Raw genomic sequence first — 13,631 nt, 5'->3', positions numbered from 1 at the left:
AGTTTCACCAAAACTAACATGTACTCACAATTATTTGTGTACCTTGCCCCTTTAGGACCAATAAGTAACACCTCGCTGAGCGAAAACTATTACTAGATTGATGTAAAGGATATCCAAGCAAGTGTATATTTTGGCATGGCACCTTATAACTCAATTTTTAAGTTTGGAACTTAAGGCTCTTACTATGTTGGTTAGATTTTAAGTGAACTAAAATCCTTAATCATGCAACATAATCAAGCCACAATCTCATGCATAATTAATACATATTTAAAAGCAATAAATAACTTAAAACATGCATAAGATAAATGTGATCTAGTATGGCCCGACTTCATCTTGAAGCTTTAACTTCAAAGTCCGTCTTGAAAATCTCCGTGGGAGGCACCATTTTCTTCAAATAGGATAAGCTATAATTAAAACTAATTACAACTATTTGATGGTACGCAGACCATATTTGAATTGAAAATTAACTTTGGTACTTTAGACCAATTACATTCAAATTAATGGTACGCAGACCATATTTTCTATCCTATTTGGGCCATACTAGTCACTTCATAACCTGCAAAACAGTACATATACAATATATACCATTCACCCATTCATTATCATGAATGGCCCACATAGCTGGTTAGTAAAACACATTATGCATCACATAAACATTTGCAGCAATTAATCAAGGGCACCAATAATCTACAAATTATTCAGTCCTTATTAATTCTAATCAAGTTGTTTTAACCTTAAGGATTTGTAGACCTAATCACGAGTTTATGACTAAAAAGGGCTCCCACTTAAACCAATAAATTCATATGCTTTACTAATTTTAAACATAAAAATGTATTTCTAGTCTAACCGGAAACATACAAATTTAATTAAAATTTAAAGCTCATATAAATTTATAATTGAATCCAAAAGTTTAATTTAATTTCAGTCGTATTTAAATTAATTCATGATTTTAATTTTAGTAAAATAATTAGAATAAATAAAATTTATTATAATTACAATATTCAAAATTAAAATCCAAGAAAATAATTTAAATTATTAATTTTAAAATTAATTAAAATTACGTAAACTGAAAATTTCAAATTAAAATTTCAAAACGATCTAATCGCAACGCAACAATCCCACGCAACGCACGCCCATGGGCCACACGCACACAGCCATCGCTGGCCATGTGCGCGCAGCCCATGCGCTGCCTCGCATTGCTGCTGCTCACCATCGCAAGGCATCACGCGAGATGGTGCTCGCTGCGCGCGCCAGCGCTCGACGCACGAGCATGCTGCCGCAGCCCATCGCTGGGCGCAGCGCTCATCGCACGTCGCAACAAGCAAGCTGCTTGCCATCGCTGGGCGCAGCGCTCGTCGCACGTCGCAACAAGCACTCGTACGCCATCGCTGGGCGCAGCGCTCGTCACACGCACAACAAGCACTCGCACGCCATCGCTGGGCGCAGCGCTCGTCGCACGCACAACAACACTCGCTGCAAGCGAGCGATCGATGCTTGGGCGTAGCACTCGTGGCACGCGAGCTTGCGCTCGCTGCGCGCGAGGCAGTGCGCGCTGTGGCGCAGCTCGCTTGCTGCCCACACGCGACTGCTCGTGCCTTGCCCTCGCCCTCGCCCATTCGCCCATCGCACACAGCCCACGACACAAGGCAGATAATCATAGCCTATGATTCATCCGAGCACGACCATGCATTTCACAGTTTCTAGCTCTCCGAGTGGCCTTGTACAACTTTTAAGCATCTCATCCCGATTTATGGGAGGACAATCCCAATCTTGCGATCTTGAGATTAGACTTCGTTTGATAGGTAATTACCTGAGCGTTGCCTTTATAGCCTCCTTTTACGGTGCGACGGTTGGTCAACGTCAAAGCAACCAGTTCTCAAACAAGTAATCTCAAATCACTCAGGTATTGAGGATTTAGTGTCTAATAATTTTAATGAAATTTACTTATGACAAATTTTCATCTCTTACAGTAAAGTTTCATAGGTCTTGTCCGATACTAGTCTTCCCAAAGCAAGTATCTATGCAAATGATTATGACATTGCCATGTCCACATAGTTCAAGAAACAGAACTACTAGTCATCTTGCATTCTAATCGTCTAACGTTTTCTATGCGTCCAATTTTATAGAAAACTCCGACTAGGGACCATTTTCAACCTTTGACATTCAAGTTCACTTGATAGACATTTCTTAGTCACAGGACTGGTCCTGACAGTCTATCTTGAATATATCGTCAAATTGAAGGGACTCATCATTTAATACTAAACCAAGATTAAATGGAATATGAAAATACATTTCATATATGATAAATGTTCAACCCCATTGTTTTACAACCATGGGCCTCAAACCCATCTTTAAAACAGTTCATGGAATTCAAAGCTATGCTTGATTTCCAGTGCTACAACGTGAGTGTTGCTTCTCACTTGTTGCATAGGTTTAGTTATCACGCTTTGCCAATCTTAACATCCTTTTCATCGAATGTTCTTCGAGATATGATGATAAGAACTTTTGAGTTTGTTTATTATGTGATCTAGTCTTTCTTACTTCGATAGTGGTTCTACGCATTTTGCAATGAAGAACCATCAAGTTAGCAGACATGTGATCCACCCAAGTTCAGTGAAGAACTCTTTAATATAAACAACTTTGTTTTATTGCTTCTTAGGCAATAAGTACTTTTACGTTAACTGTTTAGGTTGCTAGTGATGCTTTGTTTGGATTTGCTTATCCAAGCAGTTCACAGATATGTGGAAGACTTTCCAGCTGTATCTTAGAACATAGAAATTAATATTTTAATTTCCCACGCAACAACTCATGGTCTCCAATCCATGTTGCCATTTCGAAACACGATGCTCTTTAGCTCGTCCTTGTCAATGGTTAACTCCAAAGGGTCTTGCTTGATCCTTTGCCAGTGTTTATGCATGAAGCATCAATATTTAGCATATCTTTATTTCCTTGAATCAAGAACTAATCTTGTGTACCTTTTCAAGTACCATAAGTTTTTCTTGATCTCAATCTAGTTGATCTTTACTTAGATAAATGGAGATTGGTATATGTTCGTCATGCCTAAAGTCATACGATACGTTTTTGGCGATCCTCATATTATATTATACATGATAAATTCTTTTGCAGAATAATTCCCAATTGAATTCTATTCATGTAACTTTAGCTCATTCAATTTCAGTAGATACCGAATCCAGCTAAATTCTTTGACATATAATATAGGTTAAGAATCTCACTTGGATCCTTTGATGTTTAACTTAGTAAATGCTTATACATAGTTCAAACATTCTTTACTTAGATTTATTCATATGGGTCGAATGTCTCCAATGGAGTATTTCGTGTTTGATTTAGTAAATGTCATTACTTAATCCAAAACAATATTATAAGATCTTTATAAATAGATCTTAATACCCAGTATGCACTAAGTTTCGCCATGGTCCATCATTGATGAATAATTTCAAACCTAAGTTTTTAGCATTTGAATGTTATTTCACAATAGAGAGATATGTGTGTGATACACATAGGACCAATTAAGTTTTATGTACTCCCACTAAACTTCTTATATATCTATAAGAATCATGTACATTTTATGAAACTAAAATACTTATTAGCTTCACTAAAATACAATTTCAATTCCCAATTGCTTGCTTAAATCTGTACTTAGATTCTATAAGCTAGCTTTCTTTTTCGAGCATTTATTTGGATCCACAAATCCTATGACATACCATGTATATAGTTTATTCCAACATTTGATTGAGGAATACGTTTTGTCATCCAATTGCCATATTTACCAATATGCAATCATTGCTTGAATTATAGACTTGAGCATTACGATTATGCATGAGGTTTCAACATAATCTACGCCGTGAATTTGCTTGTAACCTTTAACTAATCTAGCTTTGTGTGTGAACACAATTTCATGTTTGATGGTTTTTATCCTTAAAACAAACTTGCAACCAATAGGTGTGAAACTATTCTTGCAAATCAACAAAATTTCAATTTTGTCATCAAAACATTGAGTATGTTTTATGGCCTCTAACCATTTAAAACATTTGAGTCTATATATGGCCTCTAACCATTTTAGGGAATCTATATTTCGTCATAGCTTTCTTACAAGTCACAAACTCATTAATCTATATGATAATAGTTTGACTTCAAGTTGTAGGTTTCTTCACTATTTAATAGAAGAATTTCATAGTTTCATTGACCTGATCTCTATGTTTCTTCACTATCTAATAGAAGAATCTCATAGTTTCAGTGACTTGAATTCTATGCCTACTTGGGTATAGAACATCAAACAATAGAATATCAATAGCCACTTGAAAGTCCTTTGAATATTCTGTTTTCCTTGAAGCACTTGTAAAGTCTTCTAAGAGATGTGTAATTTTTAAAGCCACTTGTAAAGTCCTTACAGAATAAGTTCGGATTTTCTGAAGCACTTCGAAAAGCCTCCGGAATGTCCGTTTATGTTTGTTGTTCGCCTCGAAAACTTTCGAGGTCTATTTTCTCCCAATTGTCATTTTGGAAACGAATCTCCAAAAGGACGTTATTTCGAGCAAACAAACATTATGTTCTCAAAAATTCGTGGTAGAAACAATACCCTTGTGTCTCATTTGAATAAATCATAATGAAACATATATCTATACTTGGGCCTTAGTTTGTCAAATGACAAACACTAAGCTCCCACTGAGTTTTGCAACTCTCTAGATATATTTTATGAAAAGTTATTCTGAAATTACTTTTCAATAGCTTTGACGAATTTGGTTTAGTTTGGTGGTAGTTGAGCATTTTGTTTTAGAAATTATAGGAAAAGTCTTTATGATCCATCATTGATCTAATCAAGTACTAATTGACTTCGATTATTCCAACTAAGATATGCCATATCTTATGGACCTAGATTGTGAAATTACAACACACAATCATTGATGATCATATTTGGTCTCAAGTAATCATCAACATGATCTAACCTAGATCTTTATGATTTCTTGCCAAATGGATTTTATACTTCTGAATCTTTGAACTAGCCAAACAGATTCAACTTATATCACATTTGAGTAAATAAACCTATATTCACTCAAATCCATGTGAAATAATAAAGTCATAAAATCTTTCTTTAGCTTTGAACTCTATTGTCTAGGCGTTCTAACAATAGTTCATATCTTTTGTTACTTTCAACAAGTAAGACTAGTTGTCTTAAAATGATCTAGAAATCAATCAACTTTCAAAAGTCCATCAAAATAGAGCTTATGAATGTTAACTTGTTGATATGGTCTAAGCAACAATGCCAAAGATTAGTGGAACTCAAATCAAGGGGTTGATTTGAACCTAGTAAAGTTCTTTAAAGAGCTGTTTGTTTTAATCAAGCATATTGACTCAACCTGTAATTGACCATTTCATTCAAATAAACAAACAAACATTGTTTTTGTTTTTCTTGAATGTGAGTCTTTCTGTGTTTGAAAACAGAAATTTAGGTATGTTGATTATGGAACAAAATAGCCATTAAGTTCCAGCCTTTGAAAGGACTTAAAACAAACTAGATGACCCTACAACTAATGTAGCATTGCCATGCTTCATTTCCCACTTGTAGGTCATTAGTGTATCCTAGCTTCCATTGTTTGAGTTATTACCGAAGTAAGAACCTCAAGCGGTATATGATACCAAGGAAGTTTGATTGCTAGGTCACTTCTCTTTAAACATAAACTTATAGGTAGAAACGGAATCGTAAATTCCTTTCATTTGTTCCTCGTTTTCCTATTTCTTGTACCCTTTCTTATAGTCTTAAGAATTGAATTCTTTAGTGTTGACTTTTATACTTTGTTAGACATGTCCAATGTCACCCCAACAAGGTTCTTACCATTTAATTTATGTTGAATATTAAGTTTCTACTAGATGATCTTACCAGAAGCTTCTAAAGTTCTCTAAGCATCGATCTATTCGAATGTCTAGGGACTAGACTCATTCGAGACTTAAATGGACAAAGATATTAGGTTGTTAACCATTGGTAAAGCTGAGCGTATTAAACTCAATGCTTTATGATCTCAAAACTACAGTGTATTTTGAATTCACAAGCACCAATTGGTTTGCCATTCGACTTTGATGTTCGAAAACAACCATAAAAGTCGCTAAAAGAAACGTACATTTTAAATCGCTCATTTTCTCTCATTTCCGTGAATCGTTCTTGAATTCCCTACCAATCGAGGAAATTTACTGTTACCTTTCTAGAAGGATTTTATTGCAGTGCAAGATATTTAATTATAAACAATAATTAAAACATACATTGAAGCATGCAAAGTCTAAACATTTATCATGAATAATAACTTGAAAATGAAAGCAATCATGCAATTTAAACAAGTCATTAGCATTTTATTCGAATTATGTGTTCCGGCAGGTGTGAATAAAATCATTCCAAGACCCTAAAACCATTGAAGAATTAAGCACAGTTTGTCGACTCAATTCTAAAACATTTTAGGTAAGCAAAAGCCTTTTGCTAATTGTCTAGAAACTATTCTTGGTTGATAGGTACGTCTTAGAACTTATTAGGTAAACCTATCGATTTTGCCACGACATAAAAGGACTCCATACTTATATCGTTGAGTTTCACCAAAACTAACATGTACTCACAATTATTTGTGTACCTTGCCCCTTTAGGACCAATAAGTAACACCTCGCTGAGCGAAAACTATTACTAGATTGATGTAAAGGATATCCAAGCAAGTGTATATTTTGGCATGGCACCTTATAACTCAATTTTTAAGTTTGGAACTTAAGGCTCTTACTATGTTGGTTAGATTTTAAGTGAACTAAAATCCTTAATCATGCAACATAATCAAGCCACAATCTCATGCATAATTAAGACATATTTAAAAGCAATAAATAACTTGAAACATGCATAAGATAAATGTGATCTAGTATGGCCCGACTTCATCTTGAAGCTTTAACTTCAAAGTCCGTCTTGAAAATCTCCGTGGGAGGCACCATTTTCTTTAAATAGGATAAGCTATAATTAAAACTAATTACAACTATTTGATGGTACGCAGACCATATTTGAATTGAAAAATAACTTTGGTACTTTAGACCAATTACATTCAAATTAATGGTACGCATACCATATTTTCTATCCTATTTGGGCCATACTAGTCACTTCATAACCTGCAAAACAGTACATATGCAATATATACCATTCACCCATTCATTATCATGAATGGCCCACATAGCTGGTTAGTAAAACACATTATGCATCACATAAACATTTGCAGCAATTAATCAAGGGCACCAATAATCTACAAATTATTCAGTCCTTATTATTTCTAATCAAGTTGTTTTAACCTTAAGGATTTGTAGACCTAATCACGAGTTTATGACTAAAAAGGGCTCCCACTTAAACCAATAAATTCATATGCTTTACTAATTTTAAACATAAAAATGTATTTCTAGTCTAACCGGAAACATACAAATTTAATTAAAATTTAAAGCTCATATAAATTTATAATTGAATCCAAAAGTTTAATTTAATTTCAGTCGTATTTAAATTAATTCATGATTTTAATTTTAGTAAAATAATTAGAATAAATAAAATTTATTATAATTACAATATTCAAAATTAAAATCCAAGAAAATAATTTAAATTATTAATTTTAAAATTAATTAAAATTACGTAAACTGAAAATTTCAAATTAAAATTTCAAAACGATCTAATCGCAACGCAACAATCCCACGCAACGCACGCCCATGGGCCACACGCACACAGCCATCGCTGGCCATGTGCGCGCAGCCCATGCGCTGCCTCGCATTGCTGCTGCTCACCATCGCAAGGCATCACGCGAGATGGTGCTCGCTGCGCGCGCCAGCGCTCGACGCACGAGCATGCTGCCGCAGCCCATCGCTGGGCGCAGCGCTCGTCGCACGTCGCAACAAGCAAGCTGCTTGCCATCGCTGGGCGCAGCGCTCGTCGCACGTCGCAACAAGCACTCGTACGCCATCGCTGGGCGCAGCGCTCGTCGCACGCACAACAAGCACTCGCACGCCATCGCTGGGCGCAGCGCTCGTCGCACGCACAACAGCACTCGCTGCAAAAGAGCGATCGATGCTTGGGCGTAGCACTCGTGGCACGCGAGCTTGCGCTCGATGCGCGCGAGGCAGTGCGCGCTGTGGCGCAGCTCGCTTGCTGCCCACACGCGACTGCTCGTGCCTTGCCCTCGCCCTCGCCCATTCGCCCATCGCACACAGCCCACGACACAAGGCAGGGCTGCTGCCTTGTGCTCGTGCACCATCGCCTTGCTCATTGCATTCGTACCACATGGGCGACGAGCTCCCTTGCTCGTCGTCACATGCCCGCACTATACAACACCCCTTAAGGGTAACACGTAGCGTCCATTGCTTTGTGCGTGCAAGTTATATGAGCGAATCGCATAAAAATTTAAAATTTATATTCAAAATTAATGACAAATTAATAAATAATATTAATTTCATAATTTTAGGGCGAAAAATCGAAAATTTATTATTCAATTGATTTCCGATTAACATGGATTCAAGTCTAGGTCAAAAAAATTTAAAATTTAAAATTTAAAATTTAACATAAATTTACAATTTTTATGGTGGTTTTTAATCATAGGTATCTAATTAAATTATAACTAATTATGAAAATCAAATTAATTCTAAATTATTCCAATTTTCAACAAATTAATCATAATTACAAATTAGATTGCATAATTAACAACGCTAGGCATTCAAACTTGTTAAACATATACAGTAGGTCAATCAAAAATTCAAGATTTATCAACAAGAATAGCAAATATTTAATTTAACATCTTAAATTTACGAAATTTTGCATTCGAAAAACTAAAACCTCCGAAAAGTCATAGTTTGACATAATTTTAGAATGCCTTTTACATACGGAATTGACACAAAAATCACTCGATTTGGATGAGTAACGAAGAAACTGCCGAAAAACTGCGTACGTATAATTAAATAAATGCAATTTGCAATTAATTAACAATTACGAAAATTAATCGCCCCTTTTAATTCTTGCAAATTTGTAATATTTAACCATGTTCATGAAATTTAGATTATGAAAATAATAAGAGGCTTGTGATACCACTGTTGGGTTATGATACATATGACAATTCATAAATCATGCGGAAAAAACCATAAAGCCAGGAAAGCATATTATTTACACATAATCATTTAGCATAGTTTAGATGCATACACTTTGTTGCGTGCCCTCCCTAGCTGCGCCCGAACCGAACAAGAACAAGTCTTTAGGACTCCAAGTGTCGTCCCTCCGTAGATAGTCCACAGCACGTCCGGATCCGCCTTAAGATTGACCAACTAGAATCGCCCTTAAGGTACTACTTATTTTCGGCTAAATGGGCAAGAGTTATGGCTGATTTTTCTGCTTAAAAATCCTAGCTTTGAATACTTGAAAACATGTATATAAATAATGACCCTAGGCCCTTATTTATAGAGGTATGGAAAAGGAATTGTAATCCTACTAGGATGTGGATTTGTTAATTAGAACTTTATTAGGACTCTAAATAACAAAGCAAATCTAATAAAATTAGGATTTTAATCTTCGCACGAATCCTAATAGAATTAGGATTTCCCGCACACGCATCGTACAAGTCGTGCACCTGCGCAGGCCTTGCGGCCCACGACAAGCGCACAGCCCATGTGCGGTGCTGCGTGCGCGCGCGCCCTTGGCTGGGCCTGGCCTTGCGCTGGGCCTGGTCGAGGCGTGCGTTGCTGCGTGCGGCTCGCTGGGCGATGACCTGGCTTTGTGCTGGGCCTTCGTCTAGCGGGCCTCGTCGGATGCTAATTCGTACGATACGCTTCCGATTAAATTCCCGATTCCGGAATTCATTTCCGATACGAACAACATTTAATATTTCTGATTCCGGAATTAATTTCCGTTTCGAACAAATATTTAATATTTCCGTTTCCGAAATTATTTTCCGATTCCGATAATATTTCCGATTCTGACAATATTTCCGTTTCCGGCAATATTTCCGATTCCGGCAATATTTCCATTTCCGATAATATTTTCCGATACGTACCATGTTTCCGTTTCCGGCAACATCTACGACTTGGATAATATTTATATTTCCGATACGATCCATATTTCCGTTTCTGGCAATATCATCGTTTCCGGAGTATTCATTTCTTGCATGTCACGATCTCAGCTCCCACTGAAACCAAGATCCGTCGATTCCGAATATCCATAGATGGAGTATTTAATGCCATTAAATACTTGATCCGTTTACGTACTATTTGTGTGACCCTACGGGTTCAGTCAAGAGTAAGCTGTGGATTAATATCATTAATTCCACTTGAACTGAAGCGGCCTCTAGCTAGGCATTCAGCTCACTTGATCTCACTGAATTATTAACTTGTTAATTAATACTGAACCGCATTTATTAGACTTAACATATAATGCATACTTGGACCAAGGGCATTATTTCCTTCAGGAGGTCTTCATTAGTAAAGGTGATTCCTTCTTCCAGATTTGTAAGTAACCCGATCAACTCGTCAGGAGTGACTTCTGGGGTGACATTCAACTTGACAAGAGCATTGATAAGAGGAGTGCGGTGCTCCACAGAGGAAGCCATGAGTTTACAGATATTAACCTCTGCCAAACATTGCTTCAATTGCTTGATTAGAGGTTTCTCCTCGGTGGGTAGAGGAACATTAGTTGTCGGTGTCGTTCTGTTGGCTGGCTCTTGAATTTGACCAGACCTAGTCATGACTTGAACACTGTTTTCTGCCATAGGGTCCAAGTACCAGTCGGCGCTCCCGATTTCTCGGCATTCATCGTTAGAGATGTTTTCAATAGGAGGGTCCTGATATGTGTCTTCATCATCGATGGCCCAGATCCCACAAATGTCCCCTTGAGGTAATCCAGATTCCGAGTTTTCACTTGGCCGCACAAGGTGTGGCACAGGCCTTTGGTTGTGAAATATTTCCTCTACCTCGAAAGGGCCCACATCATGGAAAAGAGTTTCTTGATTGTCCTCGAGAGCCCTTATCCGAGCCTCCGCTTCCTCAACACGCTCATAGAGCTCTGCTACAGCTGCTGCTAGTGAAGTCATCTTGAATAGGGTTTTGAGAGGAGGAGTCTGAGCAACTATTTAGGACATGATTTTGAACTTCCCGACACATGGTATGTTAGGCATGCAATGAATGAGACCTAGACTTGACTCTAAGTGCCACTCCGAAGATTCGGGATTTTGGATTTTTGTACTTGTATCCGGGATTTGCAACCCGTTGGAAATATTAGAGAGGAGCCTTCATTCTTTTGTGGAAGTTGACTCTTTGTACTAGAACTTGGAATATCGAAAAATGAATATTTCGACCTATTGAAAATCGGACTATTTTAAAGGGAATTTCAACCCGTTCGAGCATTTTGTAAATTGGACTTGTACTAGGAAATTGAATTTTGTATTATTTCAAGGGAATTTCAACCCGTCGATATTTTAGGGGATTTCAACCCGTTGGACTTGGAGTATTTGAAGGGAATTTCAACCCGATTGAAAGGGAATTGATTTTGTATTATTTCAAGGGAATTTCAACCCATCAATATTTTAGGGGGATTTCAACCCGTTGGATCTTGGAATGTTTGAAGGGGATTTCAACCCGATTGAATGGAATTTTGAACTTGTATTATTCTGGGGAGTTTCAACTCGTTGGAAAATTGGACTTGTATTATTTCAGGGGATTTTCAACCCGTTGGAAGTATTTGGAATGGGGTTTGTATTAATTCAGGGGATTTTCAACCCAGAGATAGAATATGGAATTTGAATTTGTATTATCTCAGGGGATTTTCAACCCATTGGAAGATTGGACTTGTATTATTTCAGGGGATTTTCAACCCGTTGGAAGTATTTTGAATTTTGTACTGGGGAGCAATAGAAAGAAAGAGTTTTTGTAACTTGAAGATGAATTTGAAATTTGAAAGACGCACTTTTGTATATAGGATATGAGGCTTTGTATTTTGAAAACTCCGGCATCATGCAGCCATGGAGTTGAGGGATTGAATTTGGAAACTTGAAAGTATAGGACTTGAGATTGAATTGAGGACTTCGAACTTGAAGTTTGAAATATAGAATAGAAAAGTCGGCATTACGACGGCATGAATTTGGAACTAGATACCTTGAGTACAGGACTTGAAGATTGAAGGATTGATTCGAAAAATTGGCATTACGCCGGCCGTGAGTTTTGACATTTGAACTTGAGACTTTGAGATTGGTATTGACAACTTGAATTTGAGGTTTGAAAACCTGAATGTTTGATATAGAAAAATCCGGCATTACGCCGTTGAAGTTTGACTAGAAAATCCGGCATTATGACACCGTTGGATTTGAGTTTTGAGCTTGAAATTTGACTAGAAAATCCGGCATTATGACGCCGTTGGATTTGAGTTTTGAACTTTGAAATTTGACTAGAAAATCTGGCATCATGACGCCGTTGGATTTGAGTTTTGAACTTTGAAATTTGACTAGAAAATCCGGCATTATGACGCCGTTGGATAGAGCCTTGAATTTGGAACTTCAAACTCGAAATTGGAACTAGAAAATCCGGCATTATGGCGCCGTTGGATTTGGACTTGAAAATTGAGGTTTTGGACAGAAAAATTTGAATTTGAACTTGAAACTAGAAATTTGGACTAGAAAATCCGGCATTATGACGCCGTTGGATTTGAACTTTGACTTGGAAACTTGAGGTTTGGATTTGAAAATCCGGCATTATGACGTCGTTGGATTGAATTTTTAACTTTGAAACTTGGAATTTGGACTAAAAAATCTGGCATTATGACGTCGTTGGATTGAATTTGAAACTTGAAACTTGGAATTTGGACTCGAAAATCCGGCATTATGACGTCGTTGGATTGAATTTGGAATTTGGCATTTGTGCGTGAGGCGTGTTTAAGGGTTTTGAATCAAATGGAGTGACACTCCTAAAGACCCTAAAATCGGCGATTTAGATGCATGAGGTTTGATTGATGCTCCTAGGGGTTTGGTTTCCTAGTTGGAGGCTAATGGGTTTTGGAAAGCTAGAACTCGAGGTTAGCCATTCACGCGTGCAAAGACGCCCACACAATGCAAAAGTAGCACGTTGTCACACTAGTCATGAATATGAATGCGACTTGCAAAGTTCTCAACCAAAGGTCGGTCTAAGTTTTGTATGATGCAAGTGGTCGGCTTAGGGTGTCAAAAGGTACTCGACTAAGAGAAGGATCCGGCGACAACTTTCACATCTGCCTAAGGGACGTGTGTGTCGGCAGACGGCCTCCATACTTGACATCGGGAATGTCAAGTAAATGCCAAGTTTCGGTAGGCGCGGAAATGGTCACACACTTTGGTCGGGAACCGTATGGAGAGTCACCATTTCGTTGCCCCCGGGACTACCCCGAATGTAGAACACATCCGTTTGTGCAAAGGTAGAAATTCATTTTGCACAATATGGTTTTCGAAAAATACATGAAATGCCTAGAAATTGAAATTGAAATCGTACTTGAATTTGTATTTGTAAAGCTCGTTTTTCGGCACTCGTTCACGAGGTTTGGGAGCGTCCTTCCAGATTCAAAAATAGACTAACTCCCAACACGAAACGTTGAGCAAAAGTGGGCAACAAGCCACTGT

This window comes from Spinacia oleracea, chromosome 6 (assembly GCF_020520425.1).
Source record: "Spinacia oleracea cultivar Varoflay chromosome 6, BTI_SOV_V1, whole genome shotgun sequence".
NCBI classification, from domain to species: domain Eukaryota; kingdom Viridiplantae; phylum Streptophyta; class Magnoliopsida; order Caryophyllales; family Amaranthaceae; genus Spinacia; species Spinacia oleracea.
Note: the sequence above shows the minus strand (reverse complement) of the source record.